Genomic DNA, 19,094 nt, shown 5'->3' with positions numbered 1-19,094 from the left:
TCAAGGTCAGATCTTGTCTGCCAGTAAACCAGATGACAAATAAATGCACTTGCTTATCTTATTTTGTAATGGTGCAGGATGCTAATAGTTGGCCATCTAAATATAGAATTTACCAAAAGCAGTGTCCCTCTACCACTGAGGTGGTTTTAATGCCAAGGTTCCACCTGCAGGCACAATGAGGTGTTTACACAGTCATTGTTTAATGACCAAGTCATGGGAAGAATACAGTCCCAAAAGGTCTGGTATTCTGCTACTGTCCCCTAGCATTTTATATTTTAGAATATCGTCAGTATGTATGTTCTTTTTGCATTATTATGCTGAAATGTTATGCATTATTTTGCATACTATGCATCTTCGTTTTGTTTTGTTGAACAAATGTTATTTTCTGAAAGCCCCTTCTAAGAGTAGTACTTGAGGTGTAGCCTCATCAGAGCTGAATACTGAGAGATGAGCACCTTCCTGCTCCTGCTGGCTACACTATTTTTGATGCCATTGGCCTTCTTGGCCACCTGGGCACACTCCTGGCTCAAGTTCAGACAAACATGGACCCTTAGATCATTTTTCTCCATGCAGCTTTCTAGCCACTCTGTCCCAAACCTGTTGCATTGCATATGGTTGTGACCAAAGTGTAGTTCCAGCCTTTGGTCTTCATAGAATCATAGAATGGTTTCAGTGGGAAGGAACCTTTAAGATCATCCAATTCTAAACTCCTTGCTATAGGCAGGGACACCTCCCACTGGACCAGGTTGCTCAAAGTCCCAAGCCTGGCCTTGAATGCTTCCAGGGAGGGAGCATCCACAAACTTGCTGGGCAATCTGTTCCAGCATCTCACCACCTCATAGTAAAGAATTTCTCCCTCATCTCAAGTCTAAATCTACCCTCTTCCAGTTTAAAACCATTTCCTCTTGTCCTGTCACTACATGCCCTTCTAAAATGTCCCTCCCCAGCTTTCCTATAGGCTCCTTTCATGTACTGGAAGGCTGCTATAAGTTCCTCCCGGAACTTATCTTCTCTAGGCTGTAGAGTCCCAAATCTCTCAGCCTGTCCTTGCAAGGGAGGTGCACCCGCCCTCTGATCATCTTCATGGCCATCCTCTGGACCTGCTCCAACAGCTCAATGTACTTCCTGTGTTGAGGTCCCAGAACTGTCTTGTTGAACTTCATCCCATTGGCTTCAGCCCACTGATCCAGCATGTCCCCGTCCCTCTGTAGGGGGACCTTCCTACTCTCAGTTAGACTGACATTTCCCCCTAACTTGGTCTCATCTGCAAACTTAGTGAAGGAGCAGTTTGTGCACTAGTCAGTACAACTCAGTAAGAGTTGTGCACCAGTCTATACAAGAATGAACAAAGGAAAGTTTGTGAAGGATTTTATCAGCATTAGTCATGTGGTTTTGTCTTTTTTTAAAGCCAAAGTACGTTTCTCAAAAGAAAGTTCTTACAGGCTGGGAAAGTTACTTTGAACAGTTCTCTATGCGTGCAAGATACTCCAGCTCAAAGTATTGTTTTGTTAAACAAGTTTTTTGGAAAATAAACCACAGAGTACCTCGTCACAGAATTATTTGATCAAACCAGAAACGGTCTTGCTCCCTCCTTGAAGATATTGCAGACCTCATGTTGGTTATAGGGAATGGGTCTATCATTGTCTCCTAACAATGTAAATTCCAATAAAGATGAGGTACTGGGGCTATAATGTTGTCAGGTGGTACCTTGCATGAGCAATACTGATGCTTCCCCTCTTCAGAAGTCTTGACCATTTGAGACAGCAGAAGTCTTGTATGAGACGCATTTGAAGGTTGCTGCCATTTCCTGATTTTAAGTCATTGTAAAGCACTAGCTGGCTTGCATGTGAGTGGTACTGACATTACAGCACAAGTATCCCAGCCCTGGAATAGTGGATGGAATAGCTCACTGAAAATGGATGATTAACAACCTTGAGTGTGAATCATAGCTTTAGAAAAGCAGACTTCTATATGAGATGGAAACCTAGTACTTTGTGAAAGACTTTCCATCTGGCCACAAGTTGCAGCTGTGGTGGCTTGATTGACTGAGTGGACAACAGGTTACTAAAAATGTAATGATAGAAGCTTTCTAAGATTGAGGATTTGTTCAGCTGAGCGAACTGGAAGGGTTACATGGAAACCAAAGTAATTTAGTGGCATGCTGCTGATCTAGGGGAAGCTCTTTGGATTGTTGTGTGTAGTTGTGGAAAGCTCAGCATGCACTAGGTCAAAGACAAATATGGAATATGCTGGTTGTTCCAAATGACATCCTTGATTTGATGCTTTTAAATGTGAGCTTATTCCTGAAACTTAACCAAGGAGAGTAGGACTGGAACGGATTTTATGGCACATCCTCCAGGATCATCTTCCCTTGGAGAAAGCACACACTTGGTGGCAAACACATGACTGCTTACACTTCAGTGGGAGAAGGTCATAATTTGTCTCACGCTTGTGCGTTTGCATTTGACAGACAAACCAAGGCCTTACCTATCTATCTCAGATATTGAAAGAAAATGTGAAGAGATCAAATAAAAGAGTAGGTACATCAACTCATACCAGCCTCTACCTCCTCTGAAAAGTTAACATACTTCTGTTTGCATACAGTAGCTTTGACTGTTTGACTGTTACACATGAACAAATAATTGAGAAGAAATTGAGCTCTCATTCCAAGAGTGATTGCAACTTTTGAGCAACATTTCACTGAAGAGTTACCAGGTAGGAGAGCAAGTTGCTGCTGACCAAAGAAAAGCATCAGAATGGATGGCAAATGGATGGCTAGCTGATGAAGATGCAAAGGGAGCCTAGATTTCTTCAACATTTTCTTACATGCTTCACTCAATATGAAGATCTCTAAGTCATCATTGCTTTCATAATGATTTCATCCTCTGCCCTCTCAGACCAGCAGAATTCAGTTCCCATCTCTGTGTACTCCATAGGGAGTGCTGCAAGCAAATGAAAAAGCATTCTGGCCACCAAACTCTAAATTGTATGTAGTCTCTGAACAAATTATTCTCCTGCTTTGGCAGTCTTTTTTGATGATTGGACTTGGTGATCTTGCAGGTCTTTTCTAACTCAAACAATTCTATGATAGGGTTGCCTATGAACAAACTGTTTTTGGAGATGGTCTTCTTGAACCTAGAACTAAAATCCTTCAGTGAGATCCTTCCTGAGTGAACAATGGGGCAATCAAAATTATACACAGCTCTGCAGAGCTTCTCCTCAGGTTGACTTGGAACTTGTGATGGATATTAAAGTTTGTATTGCCTTAGGCTCTGTACACGTTCACTTGTGAGTGCTAATTAATCCTGTGGGGTCATCTGAGTATATTGAGCTGTGGGAGGAGCTCCTGTGTGCCTAGCAACAACTTCTGATGCAAATAGGAAAAAAAAAATGGAAAAACAAGAAGTGGGAACAGTAATATGATGCAATTGTTACAGAACTTTGAAGAGAGATAGAATATACTCATGCAGTTTTTTGTTTGTTTGTTTGTTTGTTTGTTTTCTATTTGGCTTCTGTGTAGCATTTTATGAATGAAATTTGGATCTAGAATCATAGAATAGCAGGAGTTGAAAAGGATCATGAGGATCTAGAGTCTTTAGTTGTTCCAAAGAATGCGATCCTTATTTTAAAAGCTGTGGATGGAAAGCAAGGTATCTGCTGCTCTGCTGGAGCTGTGGTCCATCAGTGCGCCATGTGCAGACTCAAGCTGGGACAGCACAGGGCATCTGCTCCACCAAGAGTTAGTTGCTGCTGTTCTGCAAAGAAATCATTGTTCGACCAGCAGCACAATGCTGCCCTGTTACAAAATAAGCTCAGCAGCTGTTCTTAACCATCAAGCCGTTCCTGCGCAGGCGGGATCTGAACCTTAAGCCCAGCTTTATATTTTGTCATTACTCCAACGTGCCTTAGCTTGTTCTGCAGACATTTCTAATTAGGCAGAGGAAAGTTCAGCCTGTTTACGTATCACCTCTTGATTAAGTGCACCTTTTAGTTGCATGCATCATGTTTTATCCTTCTCTAGACTTTTTTTTTTTTTTTTTGCTGTAGCACATTACAAGATTTCCTTATTCAGAATTATTTGCACTTTGCCATGAATTAGTAGTAAACCCCTTTTGCAAACATTTTTATCTTGTTGCTTATTTTGGGAGCAGACTTTTTACTCTGCATTTGCACTACGCCAAGTTTAACAGGCACTAAGACCTCCAGGCACTGTTGCTCTCCCCATGTTGATAGGGAGGCCGAGATACCGATGCTCCCTCCCTAACAAAAGTGACATACAGTACTTTTTTATGAGGATACACAGTGATTACAGCACGAGATGCCAGGACAGGGTTCTATCTTTCTGAGGTCTCTCTTTAAGCCTGCCAAAAGGATGAGGAGGATGTGTTACCAGAGAGTATGATTTCAAAAGCACTAATGGATGAGCAGCAAAGAAGCTGCGCTGCACTGTAACCAGGGAGCATCTAGACAACTTTTCCTTAACCTCTACAAAAAGAAAGGCCCCTCTCTGGTGACTGGAAGGACTAGACATGGACTGACAGGAATACAATGTGCTTAAAATCGCAGAGTAAAATATATTTTATAAGGTAATGGCCTACTGGGAGATGGCTAACAATGATGATACAGCCAGACTGACCTGCCTTACTGAGCAGGCTGAGAATACCACACACAGCAGATTCACTGGCACCCCTGCCACAGTCTACATTTGAACAGACCAATGTTAGATTCTTCCCCTCTGCCTCATGGCACCACTGCTTCCTTTTGGCACAGCTGGCTTCATATTGTTCTAATTATTTTGGCCTACAGTAAGGACGATACTCAGAGTTCTCTGAATTGAGTTTTGAAATCCTTTTAAAAGATTTGTGATGAATAAAGCAAGAAAATCAGAAATTGAGCCCATATTAGTAAGAAGTGTCCCACAGCACATGAAGCCTGAATTGTCATTTTGGATCTACCCACATGAGCTTTGGTGACAGTGTTGATGTGCTGACACATTGAAAGATCCTGCTGTGTTTGTTTTTAAACAGGTCAAAGCCCAGCAGTTGATCACTCAGCAGTTGATCACTCTGCATGCTTATAGGCTCTGTGTCCAGCTACAAATGCAAGAGCAGGAACTCAGCACTGAGACAGATGAGATATAAAATGCAGAGCTGCGCAACAACTGCAAACAGTATGGCTCAGATTGCAGGTGCCATTTAGCAGTGTCATTTGGAACTGCAACTCCAAATTCTCCAGATAATCCTGTACATGTCAGAACAGTTCCTGAAACAGTGAGCATCTTATTATATCTGTAATAAAGCCTTGCATTTTTCATATGCAAATGCAATTAATGATTCAAATTATATTGAAACGTGTGTAGTTTTTAGTATGCTCCTTTGGAGGTAAAGTATAGAAACACAGTCACAATCCTGAAGAAACTCTGAGCTTGTTCCAAAGGACAACTCTGGTTGTCCTCAAAGCAGATCCGTGGCTCGCGAAACACAAAGCTTCTTTAGTGTCCTCCTTCTTGTCCTCATCCCATTTGCCTATTTGACACATGAAAGGTGTCTTTTGTATCCAGTGATGCCCATGGAAGGCTTGTTGGGATTCCCTGCTTGCTTTTGGTGGTTGTCACTGCTTGGCACATCAGCCATTTAACATGTCTGTGGCAGAAGTAGATGTACAAATGGAAGCTTGTCATTGAAATTGTGTTGTAATTTGGAAGGTGTTCACGTTCTCGTGCAATCTAGCAAAAAAATCACATCTCTGTGTTCACACAATGGCCACGCTCCTCTCTGGACTTAGTGAAAATGTCAGTGGCATGCCTCCAACCCAGACTGTTTTTTTCTGTTATCACAATGCTCTTCCCTCAATACTGAGCATGTTCATAGACTAATCTGCAGATCATGCAGGCTTTCAGGAAATCATCTGCAGGAAAGTGATCTTGCCATTTAGCTGTTCACCAACAAATCTATGTTGCCCCTCCTCAAATACCAATACCTGGCCTGCCATAGCTGGGGTGATCACAAGCCACCCAAAGCTGTTCTATTACTTTTACTGAGGAAACAGTCATTCCAGTGCACATCTTTCAGATTGGCAATGTCACTGGTGAATTGTTTGGAGGATCCCTGGAAGCAGGCATTCTCATAGAGGGTGTTCTTTGCCTTCTTGGCTGTAATTCTGTAGTTTGGATTTCTTGCTGTAGAAGTTGGATGACAGCCTGCAGGAAAAGAAAGCAGGAAAAATTATACTAGTAAGAAGCATTTCTGACAAAATGGACAGGAAAAATGGCGAGGACAAAAATGGAGAGGAAAAAAAAAGGATAAGAGAACAAAACAATTCTAGCAAAGGATAAATGTTACAGCTACTGGACAAAACAGAGAGCACTACGTCAAAATTTGAATTTGGAAAAGTAAAGTGAAATATGCACATCAAAACTGTCTGTTCTTATTTAGTCAAGCATGTTGGTTTATATATATGCTCAAATAACACCTGAGTTTTGTATCTTATTGAAGTACCTTATATAATAAATAAAATATGAATTGAAAGACTGATCACCAGTAGTATAATTGACATTGCATTGGAGAGTTATTTTAGAAATCAGTGATGTTTGTTTGGACCGGATTTCACAACTCATAATACTACAAGTAAAAAAAAAGGTGAAACATTCAATTATCTTCTGAATGAAAGTGCGATTTACTGACTGATAGAAAGCTAATTTAGTGACCTCCTATCTGTACTACCAGTGCTATTATTAATAAAAATATTTTTAAATAAACGAGTTAATTTCTGACAACATAAACATTCCAGTCCCAAGATTCATTTGTAAACTGCTTCCTCTCTCCTCACTCAGTGGTCTCTCCCAGCACCTCCACTCCTTTTCTAGGTACAGTTACCCTGCTGCTGTCTTCCCACTACTGTATCAAGCGTCTGTAAATCCAGACGTCAGATCCATACATGTTACAGCTCTCATGTCAACACTCGAACCTGATCAACTTTATTTCACAGTAGCTGCCCAAGAAACAATTTTGTTTCCTTTTAGAAAGCACACATTTCTCTTCCAGATGTGGAGAGCTGTTAGCACTTCATCCGGTCATAGCTGGCACAGCAGTCTCAAAACATGCCATATAGCAAAAGTGAGAAGGGGCTGGTATTACCCTCAAGGATCAGAAATCAACAACTTTGTTCTGCTCTTCCTGCTCTGACTCAAAAGTCCACTGAACCGTGACAAGTCTCTTGATTCTTGATTGTCTTCACTCATGAGAAGTCAGTTGGATCACAGTAATAAAAACATGTCAAACATTTTGTGATCAACGAGCTGCAGAAATTTTTGCTGAACTTCACATTTTTGCTTACTTTGTAAGTGCATCTAATACATGTTAGTTTTCCAAAGGGTTTCCATGTGAGATATCGTGGTAGTAAAATGATTCACATTTAAGATATGAGAGGTCTGGGTCAGAAGTTTACACCAATGAAAACAGCATTCCTGTTTTCAAGCCTCTGGTTGTTCCCACTTCTCAGCTAGGACCATATGGGATGTACCACCCCCACAGGCTCTGCCAAGAGCCAGCTCCATATTGTCAGCTGTGGCAGTTAGCAAAGCCACCTCTCTCTCAGCAATGGTTTCTCAGCCATGTTAACATTTAAGTTATTGTCCGGAGTTCATTCCCCACCCCAACCCCCACCCGAGGATGCATACCTGCTGTGTTAACACTCGACTTGTCCCCTCACCTTTCATCTTGGAACAACATGAAGTCACATCACTGTAGTCACTTGGCAGCTCCACCAGGGCACCCATCTGAATGTGTCCTCCCTACAATTATAATTAATAAAAGCTTCGCTCTGACTTGTCCTTAATTGTACTTTCGTTATTACACACTTGGAGTCCTTATATTCACCGACAATATCCAGGTGATAGAGGTGGCATTTAAACAGCTTTCTTTAAATTCTTTCTCCCTGCCCTCCTAAGTAGCCATTTCAGCAATCACAGGAGCACAAAGCTGGTAGAGCAGAGCAAAGCAGCTCTGGCAAAGTTGCAGTATGAACATTTTTGCTTATTTTCTGAACCATCACTTTATCCTGTAATACATTTTCACACACAGTAATTGGTCAGCACGCTAACAAGGTAAGCTACTGTGGGAGGAAACACTGGGAGTTTAAGAGCAATTCAGATCTTGCAAATGCAGCAGTAAAACCAACAGATTTCCTTTAAAGGCTTGTTTTGCCTCACCCATCTCAGGATTTTGAAATGAAACAACAGCCTGATGAATGGCATTGATTGTGTAAGAAGAAAAACAACAACAAATAATAAGCTACAGTAGTGGTGAAAGCAAAGGAGCAAATGTTTATCTTCACAGAAAGATTCAGGTGGTTTCCCCACCTCTGGAAGTCTGGAGTCCAACCCCCAGCCCACAGCTGTGCTGAATCTAAAGATAAATCTGGTTGCTCAGCACCTTTCTCTCGTGACTAGTGAACAACTCCAAGACTGAAGCTTGCCCAGCCTCCCAGATGCTGTGGCTCTCTAAGATAGTATTCTCCTCAACACCAGACATGAGAAAGCTCATAGGAAAAAAAAAAAGACTCAAAGGGAAGATTTAGTGGTTATTTTAATCACATACCCATGAGCCCAAGAGCTCAAGCATGCCTTGCATGTGGGCAGACTGAAAGGGCAGTGAGTGCAGAAAAGGACTGAAAAGTCAGGAGCTGTGAGCCACACCTTTGTCCAGCAGAAGGCCTGAAAAGATGTACTGCTTACAGATACAGAGCAGGTGCATGCAGGCTGCTCTGGACTGTCATTAAACATAACGTCCTCCAGGAGCAATATTTAACTAGCAGGACATCCTTCAAAGCCATCACTATGTGGTGCTCCTGTGCAGGCTGTAGGATGATGTTCCAGACAGCCCTGCTATCAGGTACACCATGATTGGAAAAAGATGGGGAGTCAAGGCAAGGAGAGCTCACCTCTGCCAGAGAGAGCATGCCAGCAGTAGCTAAAAACCCTTCTGCTGCATCTGTTTCCCATGCTGCTTGTCTGGGCCCAAATTATCTATTTAAAAGTAAAGGTCAGCTTCTATGTTATTTTTTATTCTGAATTCAATTGCACAAAAATTACTCATAAGTAGGAAAAGAACTTCTGCTTAGCTTTACTGCTTTTTGAAATCAAGAGGCATTTAAAATGAAAGTTATCGTGGTATGAGGAAAACTTCCACCACCACCAACACTTGTTGGTGAAAGTGGCAATACTTTCAGCAAGATACTCAAAGAGCAATCTGGAAATCTCCTCAAAGTCTCAGATAGCAAGAGAGTAATCCTAGCACCATCTCAAGGGATCAGTTTCAGTAGCATTACGACTTGAGTTGGAACCTAAAGTGATCAAGACCATTTATTTAGTCCACATCTAGCCTACAAACAGGAGGGGAATCAACTCTTTGAAAGGGTAGATAACTGCAGGACAAGGGGAAATGGTTTTAAGTTGAGGGAGGGGAGATTTAGGTTGGATATCGGGGAAATTCTTTACAGAGACAGTGGTGAGGTGCTGGAACAGGCTGCCCAGAGAGGTTGTGGATGCCCAGTCCCTGGAGGTGTTGAAGGATGGGGCCCTGGGCAGACTGGCCTAGTATTGAATGCAGAGGTTGGTGGCCCTGCATGCAGGGGGGGTTGGAGATTCATGATCCTTGAGGTCCCTTCCAACCCTGGCCATTCTGTGATGACAGTACCTAATGCTACTGAGTTATAATAATCACAGCAGCAGGAAGGAGGCCTGACATTAACTTCGTGAAGAGGAACAGGACATACTGCAAGGATAGGTCAAAATCCCAAGAACTCGATTTGAAGGAATCTAAATTATTTAAGTTTTTCTTTCACAGAGATTTGTAATGGAAACATTAAGACAGATCTGAGTAGGGAATGACAGTGTCAGTCTATGAATATAAGTACCAGAAGAAACAAAAAGCAGGGGATTGATTGTTAAGAATGGCAGGTGTCGGTGGCATTTAGATCAGTGTCATCAAGCACAACAACATGTAACTTCTTGAGATACTCAGATCAGATCAGCCTCCAGCAAGACTAAACAAAAGGACAATCTGGAGAATCAAGTCATCCTTTCCAACCTCAACGATTCTGTGATTACAGGAAGAGCCCATGAGACAGAAAGGAAACAAAGCAAAGGGCAGAAGGTGAATTCCAATGACTGATAGACAAGAAGATTAAAGATCAAAATCACAGTCTACTTCTAAAACTATGAAAGACACATCCAAAACTCTGGATTGCTTATTTAGGAACAATCCTGGAGACATGATGCCAGTGCCCCTTGTGCTCCAAGTAGTGCAAGCCATGGAACTGGGATACATGTATCTTGATTGCTTGTGTTGGTGTAGCAGTAGGACCAAATAAGAACAGGAATTTCATCTTAAAATGAAACGTACATTCCCATCCAATGCTGTCTTCCCCTGAATTTTATGTCAGTGTTACTGCTATGTAGCAACACTGTATATTTCACTCTCAGCTTGAAGAGAAGCAGCCTGCACCTGAAGCAGGTTCAGTTTTAGCTAATTTGTTCTTGTAGAGTCACTCTGAACACAACAGCACCCAGCATCACATCTCTGCAGTGGGATCCAGACTTCGGAAGGGAAGAAAGGAGGTCAGCTCTTCCTTTCTCAGCAGCAATGCACCCTCCCTTTCCTTTCCAGAATAGGCTTGAGACACTGCTCTGTTATTCCTCCCTCAAATGATGCAGAGCAGGTACATAATTCTCCCCAACAGCTCACTATTAGCTAATGAAGTGATCCTGTTGCAGGCTGTAGTGCATATGGCAGAAGCCAAGGGAATGGCATAGAAACATAGAATCACCAAGGTTGGTACAGACTTCTAAGATCATCCAGTGCAACTGCCCACCTACTACCAATGCACCCCCATTAAACCATGTCCCTCAGTACACCTAAACATTCCTTGAACACTCCAGGGATGGCAACTCAACCCATCTCCCTGTGCAGCCCATTTCAGTGCCTGAGCACTTTTTCAGATAATAATGGTTTCATAATATTCAACCTGATCCTGGCACAGTTTGAGGCCATTCCCTCTGGTCCTATAAGCCTCTCTGCCCCAAGCCTGAAGCACTGCCTGGAGTTGTTATGGCTAAAGCGCAGGATCTGGCACTTGTTGAACTCCATAACAGTGGCCTCAGTCCAGCAATCCAGCCTGTCCAGATCCCTCTGAGGGGCTTTCCTGCTCTCAGGCAGATTGACACTCCCGTCCCAGTTTGGTGTCATCTGTGAACTTACTGAGAATGCACTCAGTCCTCTCATCCGGATCATTGATAAAGATACTAAAAAGGATAGGCCCCAAATGCAAACAGACAGATAGTCCCTCAATCTCTGGTGCCAGCCTTTAAGTCCTGGCCAGGGGCTATGTCCCGACAGGATCCATGTCCTGACAGGGTCCTGATTCTGCCTGCTACTCCAGGCTTCACCTGTGCTTGGCCACCAAGACTCAGTGCATGTTTAAGGCAACAAAAAAGAACTGGAGACTCAAATCTCAGACAAGTCTGAGACGACATATATTCAAATGTACACACTCATTATAGTCGGTAGCTTCATTTCTGAAAGAACACAACAAAAGTCAAAAAATTATTTTTATCAAAAATCAAGATGCAAAACCAGCATTCATTACTGACAAAACTGGAACAGCTGCATCTGAGAGAAGCAAAGTAGCCCAGTGTCCAGAGGAATCAAGCCAAGGAAAGGTTTAAACAACACGTCTCTCAAATCTTATTTTATCAAGTGTGTACAAGAAAATTCTAATTTCTAAATTATTTAAAGAAAGGAGATTAATATGGTATACGGCCCACAAATCACTGCTCTCAGGCTCTCAAAACTGTTACATTACTGTCACATCACTGTTAATACAACTCTAAGTATTAATTCATCAATAGTACAAAGCAATTGTGAAGAAACACCCAAATATTCCAATGTTACAGACCAGCAGTTCAGTAATTCCCTTTTTGTCAAGAAAGTCAATATAAAATTTCTAATAACTGAGAGATTATAAGATAGAGTTATCTAAAGTAGAAGTGACTTAACACGTTCCTGACTTATTTTTCAACACTCAATAAAAAAAAAAAAGAAAAAGAAAAAGGTTAAAACGCAGAATGTCTCCAATTATGTTGGCTTACATGAGATGAAAAAAATATTTATCAGTTTCATATTTATCTGTTAAAAAAAAAAGTCGCATCCTCTAGCAGGCAACCTCCATCCCACCTACTAGCAGTAAAATCAGCAGCTGTGTTTCCAGTATCACTGCAACTAATGATTATTTGGAAGGCATTCTCACTTAAATATGAATCCAGGCTGTTGTTTGTGAGCCTGCTTCCCACATAATCCCCTGTGCAGAGCACAGCGCTCATTTCTTTTGCAGTGAGGAAGTTTCTTTTCAAGATGCTGATCTGGCCAAAAAGAACAAGTTTTGCAGCCTGAATGATAGTGTCCAAGAAAAGAAAAGAGAGAATAAGCAGAGAGGAGGAATGTTCAAAAGAAAAGAGACAGAAGCTGCCTAGGCTATTATAGATTCATGCCATCACTGAAGAGCAATATTTTAAGCTTGCTTGTATATTTTACTCATGAAATCACTTAGTTGTGTTCTTGATTATATAAAATGACATAATTCAGCACAAAACGTTTCCATCTTTCTCAGCACCTGCAGACTTGGAACACCCTTGGGACAGATTTATTATAGTCACAGAAGTAATATTAGGAGCAAATCTGAGGGTCTGAACTGTGTGTTCAAGGTGTTACAGATTGAAGCAGGCAACAACAACCTCCTAAGTCCCCCACGCTCTCTGTGCAGAGCATCAAAGCTGGCAGCGGGGCTGCTTGTGGCTCCAAGAAAAACTAAGTGGTGATACACATGAGATGGGCTGACACAAATCCTTGCCAAAAATCTTTACATATAGACTCACAAGCTCACAGAAGAAAAGAGCCCCTGGTATCAAAGGCCATCTGTCCCAGTGCTTTGGGGATAAAAAGAAAATAGATTGTAAAGCCTCTTGTCTCATTTACATGTGCCTTCAGCACAGAGAAGTAAGCCATTGAACAAAGGAGGCTGCCACAGGGGGAGCTAAGAGATGCAGATTGTTTATTAAATATTATTATGAAGTAATGAATATTTACCGTGTTTTTTTTTTCTTGTAATGGGTAATGAAGTTAACCAAACATTTTGTGTTTTTCTTCCCCGGTCTATGAAAACAACCACCTAAAATCAGTTAAAAAAAAAAAAAAAAAAAAAAAAGGAATATGACGAAAATAGAAAAAAAAATAAAAAACAAAACCCTTTTCTTCCCTGCCTTCAGAGTACAAAAGAGAAGAATGAGGGCGATGAGTGTAAACATGCAGTTTGTGAAGACATGGGGAACGGAACGACACAATACCAAAAATACAAGACGTGAACAAATGAAGACTTTTCTGATTTGAAACACAAATGACTGAAGGATTTTTATATTTTTCACACAGCTGGTTTTTTTTTTTCTTGACCAGAACTCATGCTGAGCTTATTTATCAGAAGCACATTTTTTATTCTCCCAGAGGACTATTTAAATATTCACCACTACTCTGAAACATTTATTTACTTTTATTTCTTCTTTGGCTGACTTCATTATCATTGTATTGTTCTGGTCTATTTTCCACCACCTTGCAGATGGATAAAACAATTTAACTTGAAGCTCTGGATGGCAATTATGCTCTGCTTCCCTTTCAAAACCGTTTTGAAAAAGGTAAAATAGTAGAAAAATCAAATTAAACTTTGCCCAACTCCATATCCTCTCCTCCCTCCCACCAGACCTTGTTAAGAAAACCCTGCAGGTACCTTGGTTAAAATAAATAATTAGAAACAATAACAAACACACAAACAAAACACAAAAAGCCCTCAATTATGAAAAATGAACAGAAGACTGACCAATGAACTCAAACAGTGTGACAACATACAAGCCATTTCCAAGAAGTGAGAGTCCTCACCAGGTAGCTACGGACCAAAAAGCAGAACCATTGCATTTTTCTTCAAGTATCAGATCTATCTGCTTGCTTGAAAAGGCTCTGCATATTAGCAGTGGTGTCTCTGGATCAATTGTTTCTGATGATGAATTTAATTTTTTTTTTGAGAACAGAATGGGAAAGTTTTATACACACAACTTGAAAGCAATCCAGGTATAATCATCAGCCCAAATTATCTAGATCTAGTACTAGTGATGAAAGATAACAGATCCTGACTATTGGCAACCCTAATATTTTTCTTCATCCAACTTGCATGCTGTTTCAGAAACAAGCAATCAAGCAGTAAATAACCATAGGGTGAAAACAGAGACTCTACCTTACTTTAGGCTCATCATTGCGCTGAAAAGCAAGTGATTTTAAAACATTCATCAAATGACTCTGTTTTTTTCCCTGCTGGTGTTGGCACACAGCTGCTTCACACTTCAGGTACATCTCCACAGCCTGTCCACTCAACTCCAAATTGAGTTGTAAATTCATGTCAGCCACACAGCCTGCAAAAAGACTGTAAATAACATAACATACAGAAAGTTGTAAGAAGTAACAGCAAAAGTAAAACATGAACATGCTGGAAAACCAAAGTATAGCTTTCATGAAAATCCATCTCAAATCAGGTCAAGTCTAGCAAGATGTGCTAGCATCCAGAAGGAAGACTTCGTCATAAGCCCGGATCTACTCCAAATATTAAAAACAAACAAACAAACAAACAAACAGCAAAATGCTTTTAGAGGACACGGCAGCATGACCCATATTAAAAGCATTGCTTTTTTTCCATCTGAAAAATACTGCAGCATGCTGGCACATTGCTTTTCCATCTGTAAGTCTTAGAGTGCATAACAAAAATAGACAAACATTACTCATTCAGGGTGAGCAAGGACAGGAAACAAAGGCTGCTTTTGCATAGGAGAATCAAATTCCAGGAGAAGGACTGCTAGGTTCTCACTACAGAGGCTGAGCTTATTGCATTGTCAAATCCTACCTCAGACTTCAGCAGCAGGTGATCAGCAGCACCTCAAAGCAGCAAGGAGTCCGGTCCAGGCTAATTCCAGACATCTCCAAAGGACAGAGACTGCCCAGCTGGGCACTGCAGAACCACTCTCAGAAGAAGACTTTCCATTAACGTCCAGACAGAATTTCCCATTCTATAACCGGTTTCTGTCACCTCCATTGCTTCCTGTCTTTCTGTTATGTACCTCAAGTGAGTCTTGTTCTGCTGCCCAACACCCTCTTTAGGTTGGGACAGACAGAAATTAGACTCTCCTCTCCTCTAATCTTTTTAATGCCAGGTTTGATAAATACCGCTTCATCACCTCACCAATTGCTTCAAAATCACACTATTTCAATAGTAGGTTGTTCAGCCAAGTACCTTCTCTGCCACCATGGATACCTTAGCTTTCATCTCAGTAACTACTCATCTTTTCTTATCCCTTACTTTAAAGTGGGGGGTGGTAGGCAGGGAGGGTGGTAATTATATATGAACTTTGCCAGTGCTTCTTTCCCGTGGAAGCTTAGCTATTCACATCAGAATGAATCCTGGAGCAGCTGAGCTGCACTGCCATTGAAAGGTGACTCTGTTTTGGTGCTTTTATTCACCAGAACTTAAGAGCACCATAGTGGTGCCAAAGCTGTTCAGCAGTCTGCTACTCTGCATGCACCCCGTGACTGCTACCACAACACGCAGCAACAGCAAAAGCAAACTGTGAGGGTCTCATAGGGCAATCGTCTAATCTCTGGGAGGGATGGCGCTGACAGAATGTCAGCTGTTAGAAAGTAAACTGGGCTGAACAACGCTACTATTACAGCTGAAGGGGGGACAATAACACCCTTCTGGACAGGTGCTGCAAATCCACTCACAGCATTCAACTCTACAAAAGATGCATTGGAAAGAGGCACAACAAATACAGACTGACAAAAGCTTTGTAAGTCCAGTTTGACAAGATAAAGGAGCCAGCAAAGAAAGGGAAGAGTTTTTCTAATAATCTCCTTCTCAAGATGTCTTCTTCTGAGATCAAGAAAACAAACCCAGTGAATAATTGTTTTAGTTCAAAATGTCAGAAGCCCAGCAGGACTGTTTGCTGTCCCTGCACTTTAATAAACGTGCAAATGGGTATCTGTAGCATGGTTGCTAAGTTGGAAACTACAAACATAAAGGCTTAGACTAACCAGGTGCTCAATACTAGGAAAAAAAAAAGCCACAGGCACCTGGAAGGTCGTAGCTTAATAGCACCCCGTTTGGTTAAGAAAGACTTTCAAGCTCACAAAAGTATCACATTCAGAAAACGTATCCAGCATTTTGTCCTTCTCGTACATTTCATCGTCCAGTTGCTCTCCTAAACAGTTTTTAGCATCCTGGTCCGTGTACAAACGTGATAGACAATGACTTGCCCTCAACTCAACACTAGGTGTCACTTGTGCTTTAAAAATGCAACAAGACACGTGAAAAGTTGCTTGAAGAAACTATCTTTCCGGCATTAGATTTTCAGGAGACCTCCGGACGTCCAAACTCTTCCTAGAAGACAAATGATGTAGACTCCTAGGAGAGTAATGATACGGACACTCACAGAAGTATCCATACACTTACAGGGTTTTAAGGTTCCAAATGCCTCAAATCAGGCATTTAAAAGCATCTGAAGATACCAAACGAGTCTTTGCCACAGTGGGTGTAGTGTTGAACAGCAAAAGGTTCTCTCTCTTTTGTGTGTGAGCAGTGAAACTCCTGTGGACAAGGGAGTACTACATGGAGAAGCTGTCAGAGTCTGTTCTGACAAAGCATCCAGCCCTGCTGGCTTCTGTTGCTGCAGGTGGGCAAGCACTGCTCTGCCTTCCATTCTTTCACAGGAACAGATTTGCATGCCAAAAGACTGATCTGAGCACCTGGGATAGACTCAAAGGAGGAGAAAGTGGGGTGGTGTTTGTGTTCAGGGCCAGAGGCAAGTTTGGGTACAGAGCACAGTACAAGTGAAAAAGATAAGGAAGCAAAGAGTACATAGCAAGGGGAAGAGTTCCCTTTGGGTTGACACTGACTGTGCTAAAAACCATTCTATTTAGAAAGGATCCACTAAAGAAGGGAGCAAAAGAGATCAGTAAAACTAAAGCTGATTGACCCCAAGGCCAATTATTTGCCACATCATGCAGTACCAGGAAGTAGGGGATTACAAAGGAAGAGGCCACAGGCTCAAAACAAAATAAAATACCTTCCATGTCTAAATATGGATCTTCTGGGCATACGCAGGAACTTTGCAGAGTAAATTCACCAGCTGGTTTAAACAACAGGACATAAATTCACCATTCATAAAGGCTGTTAAACAAGCATATATTACAGGTAGCCTGTAAACAGCATATTCCTGGAGAAAGAAAGAGTATTATCTATTATCTGTTTTATCTATTAAGAAAAATAGCAAGTAAGTGGTAATAGAAATTGCAGAGCACAATTACTTGTAATGCACTCAGCCACCTGACACAGCATTCACACCAGGCCTGGTCTCAACAGGGTTTTGGATTACATACCTCTGAAAAATCCTCACTGCTTTATCTTTTTGTGAATCTAAAATCCTCAGTGCTGCTACTTACCTCCACTGGACAGCAAGGTTTAGCAGCAGAGATGAGTTTGGGTGGAAACGCAAACTATAGGCTCTGCTCCCTCCTCCACATTCAGAGCATGTGGAAGGCAGAGCTTCAGTGTAAATATAGTTTGAAAATGGTTGGATATACAAAGTTGAAGAGAGTAGGCAAAGGGTGTAAACTGCTACCAGAAATAGGATCAACCAGCTGCTCTTGCTAACAGAAATAATCTATTTCAGAAGACAGTTCTTAACAGATCAAGGTTGGAAGTGGTGAGGTCAGATGCAGCTCAACCTTCATTCATCCAAAGAAGTGCTGGCATCTCTAGCTGCACAGGCAAGAGGTAATGTGGTAGGGGAGGACACCAAACACAAGTCAAGAGGTTAAGCAAAATGGAGAGGGAAATTGACAACCAAGGAAACAAGGAGATAAGTATTAACAGCACTTGAATGAGAAAAAGAGAAGGCAAAGCAGGGGAAGTGGGAGTGTGAGCAGAGAAAAATGTAGGGCAAGAAAGCAGAACACATGGACTGCAGGTAATAAATAGCATACACAACTTCCCCCCCCCCCCCCCCCCCCCCCCCCCCCAAGCAGAGAAGAGTCCAGCAAAGATGGAAATCACTAAAAAGCAAAAGGTGCATCTCTGACCAGGAGGAGAGCGTGTGACTGGAAAGCACAAGCAGCATCTTTCACTCTTCTAGTCAGCACAAGCAGTAAATTGTTTTGCAGGCATTACAGCAGTTTTACCACAGTGTATGCAGGTTTCAGGGCCACAGTGCTAAATGAGAGAGAAAGAGAAGCTAAGGATTTAGAAAACACAGACCAAGTACTGCTTGCTGCACATACTTTCTGCTCCTCATTGTTACTGTATAGATAATATAGAACGAGAAAAACAAGCCTGCAAGCCATAGGTATGAAGAAGGTATGAATGAACAGATTCTTGGTGGCACAGGAAGCATAAGTGCTCCTGGTCTTGACTACAGTAGCAGCCAGATTCCTCAAAGAAGTGATAAACTTAGAAAAATAAAGTGTTACAGTGACCTTAAACTTGGAAAAAACAAAGTGAGCTTTTCATAGAATGGCCTGGGTTGAAAAGGCCCACAATGGTCATCTAGTTTCAACCCCCTGCTGTGTGCAGGTCACCAACCAGCAGACCAGGCTGCCCAGAGCCACATCCAGCCTGGTCTTGAATGCCTCCAGGGATGGGGCATCCACAGCCTCCTTGGGCAACCTGTTCCAGTGCGTCACCACCTTCTGAGTGAAAAACTTCCTCCTAATATCTAACCTAAACCTCCCCGTCTCAGTTTGAAACCATTTCCCCTTGTCCTATCACTATCCACCCTTGTAAACAGCCATTCCCCCTCCTGTTCATATTGGAGTTTATATTCAAGTACTGGAAGGCCACAATAAGGTCACCCTGGAGCCCTTCTATTTTCCAAGCTAAACAAGCCCAGTTCCCTTAACCTTTCTTCACAGCAGAGGTGCTCCAGCCCTCTCTGATCATCTCAGCTGCCCTCC

Source organism: Lagopus muta, chromosome 1 (assembly GCF_023343835.1).
Source record: "Lagopus muta isolate bLagMut1 chromosome 1, bLagMut1 primary, whole genome shotgun sequence".
Taxonomy (NCBI): Eukaryota; Metazoa; Chordata; class Aves; order Galliformes; family Phasianidae; genus Lagopus; species Lagopus muta.
This window is presented reverse-complemented; position numbering follows the sequence as displayed.